This window comes from Podarcis liolepis, assembly GCF_965112155.1.
Source record: "Podarcis liolepis genome assembly, chromosome: 8".
In the NCBI taxonomy this organism is placed as follows: domain Eukaryota; kingdom Metazoa; phylum Chordata; class Lepidosauria; order Squamata; family Lacertidae; genus Podarcis; species Podarcis liolepis.
Genome location: NC_139560.1, coordinates 32607430 through 32615404, shown reverse-complemented (window position 1 = coordinate 32615404; position 7975 = coordinate 32607430). Strand labels below are relative to the sequence as shown.

Genomic DNA, 7975 nt, shown 5'->3' with positions numbered 1-7975 from the left:
TTAATCTATTCTTCATAGAACTAACATTGGCTACAAATCTTTACTTCTATAAATTTCCTGAAGTAAACTTACTTTAGGCTCCAAGCCCAATTTTGGGCAATCCTCTCCTTTCCTCAACAGCCCTTTACACCCCATCCCGTTTTCAGAAGGCCTCTGACCCTCTAAATAATAATAATTTATTATTTATACCCCGCCCATCTGGCTGAGTTTCCCCAGCCACTCTGGGCGGCTCCCAATCAGTGTTAAAAACAGTACAGCGTTACATGTTAAAAACTTCCCTGAACAGGGCTGCCTTAAGATGTCTCCTGAATGTCAGGTAGTTGTTTATCGCTTTGACATCTGCTGGAAGGGCGTTCCACAGGGCGGGCGCCACTACCGAGAAGGCCCTCTGTCTGGTTCCCTGTAGCCTCACTTCTCGCAATGAGGGAACCGCCAGAAGGCCCTTGGGTCTTCGGTGCCTGGGCAGGTCACTGCAGAGGGGAGAAAGGGACAAGAAACTTTCTGTGAACTTCCTTGGGTTGATATATATTAGGAACCAAGCCAGCTTGATTTATGCCAAAGTAAATGTGCATAGGATTAATTTTAAAAAGCTGAAAGTAACCCCTGCAATGCATTTAATTCAAAAACATGTACCTCAACTTCAAAAGACAAACAATTACTTAGGCTCCTAAGACCGCATCTTTTAAAGTCAGAGTAGGTTTAACAATGGGTTCATGGTAATACCTGCTCACCAGTGCTTTTGTGCAATATGCCATCTTCTCACTTACTCATTCATACATATAGGGAATGAGACAGAGACAGTGAGATTTTTACCTCCATTTTCCTTGTTTTAATATGAGGTCACTCTGACAAAAAAGAAAAAATCACAAACATCAAAATGTTATTACAGCACAGAAAATTCCATGCTATCTGTTTTGATACTACTAAGTAGCACTGTTCTGTAAAACCAAATTATTGCCAGAGGTTTGATAGATCTTTTTCTTCCCTTTTCATTTCATATCAGTCTGTGGCCAGGCTTGTACACAGCATTTAGTGCACCACCTCCCTGCAGCCCCCTCCCTGATATGCTCTGGAATGCACCGGGGTGGGTGGGCTGCAGGGGCAGGAGAGGAAGGGGAAGTTCCAGTTTGTAAGCAGAAGTCTGTTGTGCAAGCAGGCTCACACCACTGGATGTCACCCTATGTGAAGGTTTCAAAAATATCGTAGTTCTGCTGATGTTACAATATTATTTGTACTCAATTAGACATTTTATGAAAGAATATATAAATTTAGAGATGCCAGGTATGCAGAAAGATGCTATGCACAGAGTGAACATGTGATGAACTACAAACCACACTGATTAATCAGAATGTAGACCCAACCACAGGGCATGAGAAAGGTTGGGGGAATGGACTCACCTTCATTATTTTTCTCAGATCAGGTTATCTAGCCTTTCATGGCTGCCAGAACACACCCACTGTGAATCAGTTTTTCTGTAACTCTGGCATAGAGTAAATAGCACCACCTACTTTAATTAAAGGATCTTCTCACTGCGATTACTCAGTCCTTCCTTTCCCATACATCAGATGGAAAGAGAAAAATCAAATTAAATCCAATTTATCTGTACTCTCTAATTTGCTGATGTACTCGGACATTCCCCAGAGGTTCTTGGAAAGGAACACAAGCCTACTAGTAGAGGCTTTTATTATCTTCATAACTCCAGTGTGGTGTAGTGGTTAAGAGAAATAGACTCGTAATCTGGGGAACTGGGTTTGCGTCTCTGCTCCTCCACATGCAGCTGCTGGGTGACCTTGGGCTAGTCACACTTCTCTGAAGTCTCTCAGCCTCACTCACCTCACAGAGTGTTTGTTGTGGGGGAGGAAGGGAAAGGAGAATGTTAGCCGCTTTGAGACTCCTTCTGGTAGTGATAAAGTGGGATATCAAATCCAAACTCTTCTTCCTTTTGCCCTTGTGTCTCTGTGAAACCTGTCATGCATCAGTGTTGAAATAGGACCTGGAAGACTAGAGTTCAAATTCACATTCAGTCATGTAGCTCACTGGGCAACTTTAAGCCAGTCAACACTTGTCAGCCTAACCTGCCCTACTACTGTATGTTGTTATGAGGATAAAATGGGGCAAAGTTATAAGCACAACCTTGAGCTCCTTGGAGAAAAGGTGGGATATACAGTGGTACCTTGGGTTACAAACACTTTGAGTTACAGACTCCACTAACCTGGTAGTACCTCAGGTTAAGAACTTTGCCCCAGGATGAGAACAGAAATGGCGCGGCGGCAGCAGGAGGCCCCATTAGTTAAAGTGGTACCTCAGGTTAAGAACAGCCTCAGTTAAGTTCATAACCCGAGGTACCACTGTACCATAAATGCAATGACAATACTGGTTGGATTTTCAGCTGTAAGCTGCTTGTTGGACTGGGGAAGCTGCTCTCTACCTTTGGCTTCTGAGTTATTCATTCTTAGGTAAGTTTAGAGTAAGCAGCTCCGAGAGCTGTGCTGCTAACCCAGAGGCTTTATAAAACCAGCCATAGCAGCACAGCAGTCCACCCCCAAAGACAATCCCTTCAATGGTGCTGTGGTGTGGTCAGCTGAATTGGTTTATGTCCATACTTAGTATGATAGTTGTCCCAGGGCTGGGCAGGGTGTAAGACTGGTTCAGTTCTGTGGGCTTGGAACCCCTGGGTGAGAGACAGGGGGATTTGGTTGCTTCTCAGGTAAACACTGGATGGTTTGATTGTTAATTTGGGGGTGGTGTACCAATAAGATTACTGCTATCCAGTTGACATCCCCCATTCTGACCTCCCAGCCATCCTGAATATTACTGCAGCTTCATCCACCATAAACAATAGCCTGTTGGTGATGTCACTGAATACCAGGTTGGTTCTTATTATGAATGAAGAGGGCAACCTACCATACACAGCTGAGAGCTGGATGGGAGAGCTAGGCAGCCCTGACCTGACGCAACTCTACTCACCTGGAGAGGGGCAGGCATTGACATCATTCACAAAATCACTCTTCCGCACTAGGAAATCTCACCACTTGGGAGCTGGAGGCGAGTGCCTGCATGGAGTCATGGAGACAGGATAGGGATACTGTTGTTTAACTGCCCCAAGCAGCCTCACTAAACTGAGCTGGCTGAGATAGTCTTCAGTGCAGTCTTGAAGGAACCCAGGATCATGTTCCTTGGTGATTTCAATATCTATATCAAGGACACCTCACGGATGGCAAGGGATTTCATGGCCATCATGAAAACGACAGGATTGTCTCAGATTGCCTCTGGCCCAACACACACAGCTGTGTCTAGTTACTCTTTGTTCCTAGTGAACAGAGGGGTCATCTGGACATGGAGACCACTTCCTGGTGATGTTTGGACTTTTGCCAGCGGTCCTACTCTACCAGAGTTGGGTACTGATTTTGATGGTCCACCTCTGGAGACTAATGGAATCTGGTAGATTCCTGAATGCTATGGGAGATTTTCCAGAGCACTGTGAACCTGTTGAAGCCTTGGTGTCACTGTGGGATGGCAAGCTGAAGAGAGTCCTCTTTGGTGCTGCAGAACCTGCACTATGCTTTGGTTTACCGAGGAGCCATGAATAGTAACGCAGGCTGGAGAACAGGTGGTGGAAAACTCTCTCTGAAGCTGACGAAACACTACAGAATTCTGCCTGTCAGACAGTGGTGAAGAACTACTTGACAGCCTCCACTGTGTCCTCAGCAGTGCTGTTTTGGGTGTTCTGCTGGCTGGTCATTTCAGAAGTGGTGGGTGGCCATCTGAAACACTCAATAGAATGCACTGAGCCGTGTGCACAGCACTTAAGCCATTCATCCCCACAGCTCCTTGGATGCTGTAGTTGCAATCCCAGTTGAGGTGCCCAATGTAGTCTTACCATACTTTCTGGGATCAGTTTCAGTTTATGCAGTCTGTTGATGTGAACAGGACCCTTGCAATGATGCAATCAGCTTCTTGCTCACTTGATCCTGACTGGGGGAAATCAGTCTGGTGGATTGACCAGGTGGGTCCAGGATACAATGGCTGTGTTCTTAACCCTGTTGCACTTAAACAGGTGGCAGTGTGTCCACTTTTGAAGAACCCCACCCTGACGTCTTTGGTTTACAATTAGAATCCAGCTGCAAATACCCACTTCTTGGGCATGATGGCAGGGTATTGGCAGATGGATTGCAGGAGTTACTGGAAAGTAAGAATTAGCTGGACCCATTTCAGTCTGGGTTCAGGTAGTCTTGGGAAGGGACTAGCTTTGGTTGTCCTGATGGATTTCCTGTATGAAGAGTTTCTGAATATTTCCACAGCTTGTCATATGACTATCGTATCCTCCTGGACCAGATCTGTGGGATGGGTATGGGGTAAGAGAGTTATAGTGGGGTCACTCCAACCTACAGGGCCATGTCCAGAGAATAGCACAAGGGATTCTGTTTCAGACCACATGATCCTTTTGCTACAGTGTGCTACAAGGCACTAACTTGTTTACATGGAGCCATTAACTTTGTGCTTTCATTTGTCGGGATATAACCATATACATTAATGGATTTTGTGGTGGGCAAAATCAACCCTGGGTCTATCTGGAACTTCAAGGAACTACTGGAATTGCAATCACCTGTGGTAGCAGGAGTCCTTAAACAGTTGCACTCATTAAGACTTCAGGGTTTTTTATGTGGAAATATTTTAGGGACTTCATGATCAAGCCCTATGGTTTAATGGTGTATTAAAGAATGAACCAACAGAAGGAAATCCAACATCCAACTTGTATATAGTCCTAAAGTTATGGACTTTTGTGTGTGTGATTTCAGCCCTCAAGTACAACTCACATGGTCCGTTCAACTTTGCCTTCAAGATTTTACGGCACTCTAAGTAAATAACTCAGTTTCAAAGGCCACACTGGAAATATAAGGTTCCTATGACTGTTGTAGATAGCAGACCATAAGCACTAGACAAAATTTGTCTATTTAGCTTAGTCTTCAAGGATGCTACTGTGATCAAAGGTTGGTAATGCTATGTCACAAGTTCAGAAGCATACTTCATCTTAAATGTTAATGAAATTAATTAAAGTGCCAATTATGTATTTATTTGTTTCGATTTGTATCCTGCCCTTCATTTAATTTATCTAGCACCAGCCATGCTAAATGTAAGTCTCAAAGACTGCGACTATGCTGGGCTTGTTTCAACAGAAACATAGGTAGAACCACGTTTCATAAAGAAAAACAAGAATGGAAAATTTATCTCCATTGCAGTTCAGGAAAGGATGCATGGATTTTAAGGGTATGAGATTAAGACTGTGCAGATGTACACTATGTAGTAACAACTCTTTAAGTTAAATGGTTTTAGAGTGGGATAAGCTTCCTAACACATGTAGGCTTAGTTTGTATCAGATAAAATGTATTCTACCACGTTATGTAATCTACTTTCATAAATACATGGATATTTGTATAGCTCATGCAAATAACAGGATCATTTTATCCCACCTAATTCACAGCATAGCTGTTTCACCTCTTACTTGCTCCTATGGAAATTATATATTCACCTCTCTTTGTTGGGCTAGTTGCATAGCAACTGTAGTTTGCAGTACAAGGAGGCTACATCTCACTAACAATGACTGTAGACCTCGATGGAATTGTGCTAGTTCTCACATCACCAAAGCGTGCCTACTTAAGAGCTGTTGGGAATAGAGTATATTTTGAAAGAAGCCAAATTCCTTCCATAAGGTATATTTTCCACCTGAATAATTTATAGTTTTCTACTCATCTAGTAAGGAAGGAAAGAGAAGCAAAACAATTTTTAAAAATCAAACCGCAGGCAAGAAAGCATATACATATTAAAAAGAGAATGTAGAAATATTGTCTCTTGTTCATGCTAAACTTCCAATAAACATGCCCACCTGGAAAATGAATACAGCATATGAACAGAATCATCACTCTGCCTTTCTGGGAAGGAAATAAGACCGTCTCTTTTCCACCCCTGCCTAGAAAAGATAGTTAGGGATTTTGTGGCAATACAGGACCGATCCTAGGCCATATTGTGCATACATTAGATTACGATGCGGCAGTTGTCTCTAAATTTCCATTCACCCCACACATAAGATGCTCCTATGTTGGCAACTCTAAGCCAAGGTGCGGAAAGCAATTCCAGAGAGTCACTATAGTCTCAAGAAATCAGTCCTTGTGGACTAGAAGAAATGACAGGAGAGGAAATTCTTGATCCTGTTACAGGCACACAAACAAACAAACAAACCAAAAGGGGAAGAAGAATACAACTTCCTCCATTCCTACCATACTCAGCTCAAAGTAACTCTGAGCTCAGTGCAAATGAAAGTACAAGCTGAATGACAACCTAAAGAGCACTGTCTCTCTGTTCACTTGTGTTTACTCTAAAGTGGTGCCCAAAGACTGCTACCACTAGGAATACAACTCCAAGGTGAGATGGAGGAAACAGAGGTCTGTATTTTTCTTCCCCACTAACTCAACCCATTTTGGTAGGCATTTTGCTAATACAATATGAAACAAAAGTATAAAATTAGTAAAATATTCAAGATTTACACAGGGGCAAGTATCTACAACAAATCATTTTACTGCTCATGCAACCAAGGCAGGTGAACTAATAAAAATAGTCACTTAATGCACTCTTTAAAAGTTTCATGATAACATTAATTTCACAATTTAACCTGTAAGCAATAAGAGATTAAAATCACTAATTCTCATGAAATCTACATTCACTTGGTTTCTTCTGGATAGTAATCATAGTCTAGATCACCTTTTGTCAGCAACATTTGATCTTAAGCTACAAAAGCTGGAAAGGGCAACTTTTGATATTTTTGTCTTGCAGATAAGAGTAACTATACTTTTGTACATCTATTAAAACTAACAAGTATGAGTATTTGACACATAGACCTTATCTGTAGACAGATCTGTGAAGCCCTGGGCTTTAATTTATATTTAATTTAATGGGATCCACACATCAGGGAAGCAAATGTTTTCAGTGTCTATGTGTATTTGCAACCGATTCTCTCTTCTGCAACAAATGTTAAATATAAAAAATGTTCCAAAGTTATGGGTTGCATAAATATCTCATTACTGTGGGGGAGTCACTGTGAATGGTTCTTCATGGCTTAGATGAACAGCTTGTATTCACAAGGAACCGTGCGTTCAGCATTCTGGAGCCATTTTTGTAGAACTCACTTTAAGTTGAGGTCAGATAGGCCCCCTCCTGGTTGAACCTCCATTCTGATTTTATAGTTTTAACATATTTTTATTTCTACTGTATTGAGTTTCGTATAACCACTTAGAGACGACTGTGTTTAACCATTAGATTATCTTTTGAAATAAATAAATATTTTGGAAAGTATCAGTATTTCGGAACAAAGGCACTGTCTGACAAAGAGCACTTGCTCCATCTATCAATTGACTGACCTAACATTTTTCTAGAGAGGAGGATATAACTTGCTATTTAAGACAAACTTGCATTTATGCTGTCCAATGCTGTGGTTAATTATTAACCACAATTACTAATAAGTAACTGCAGAGGATCTAGTCGAACCCTAAGTTGAATTAATTAAGAAATACAATTTCTGTTATGGAATTAGAGGTTCCCATTTTTCACATTTGACATTGCAGTAGTGAATCATCATTTTTACAGCATCAGCAAGTACATTTAAAAACATACTGGGAGTAAACATGACTTACAACAGTGAAAAAAATCCACAACAGACTACTATATGAATGTAATAATACTTACCAACATTAGAAAAAAAAATCAAGGAAAATGAAAACACAAGAACATCACAGTTAATACCTGCTACAAGCATAACTATATAGTGGTACCTCGGGTTACAAACACTTCAGGTTACAGACTCGGCTAACCCGGAAATAGTACCTCGGGTTAAGAACTTTACCACAGGATGAGAACAGAAATTGTGCGCCGGTCACATGGCGGCAGCAGGAGGCCTCATTAGCTAAAGTGGTACCTCAGGTTA

General features: G+C 41.6%; 1 long non-coding RNA gene across 1 annotated transcript in view; it reads right to left on the bottom strand.

The window, feature by feature from the left end:
- Positions 1 to 806: 806 nt before the first annotated feature.
- Positions 807 to 7975, bottom strand: part of LOC310713432 — a 304345-nt gene continuing 297176 nt past the window's right edge. Inside the window, exons 2-3 of the long non-coding RNA XR_014529239.1 lie at positions 1246 to 7823; positions 807 to 923 (exon numbers count right to left, since the gene is read on the bottom strand). This is a non-coding gene — a long non-coding RNA (uncharacterized lncRNA). The remainder of the gene's footprint in view (positions 924 to 1245; positions 7824 to 7975) is intronic.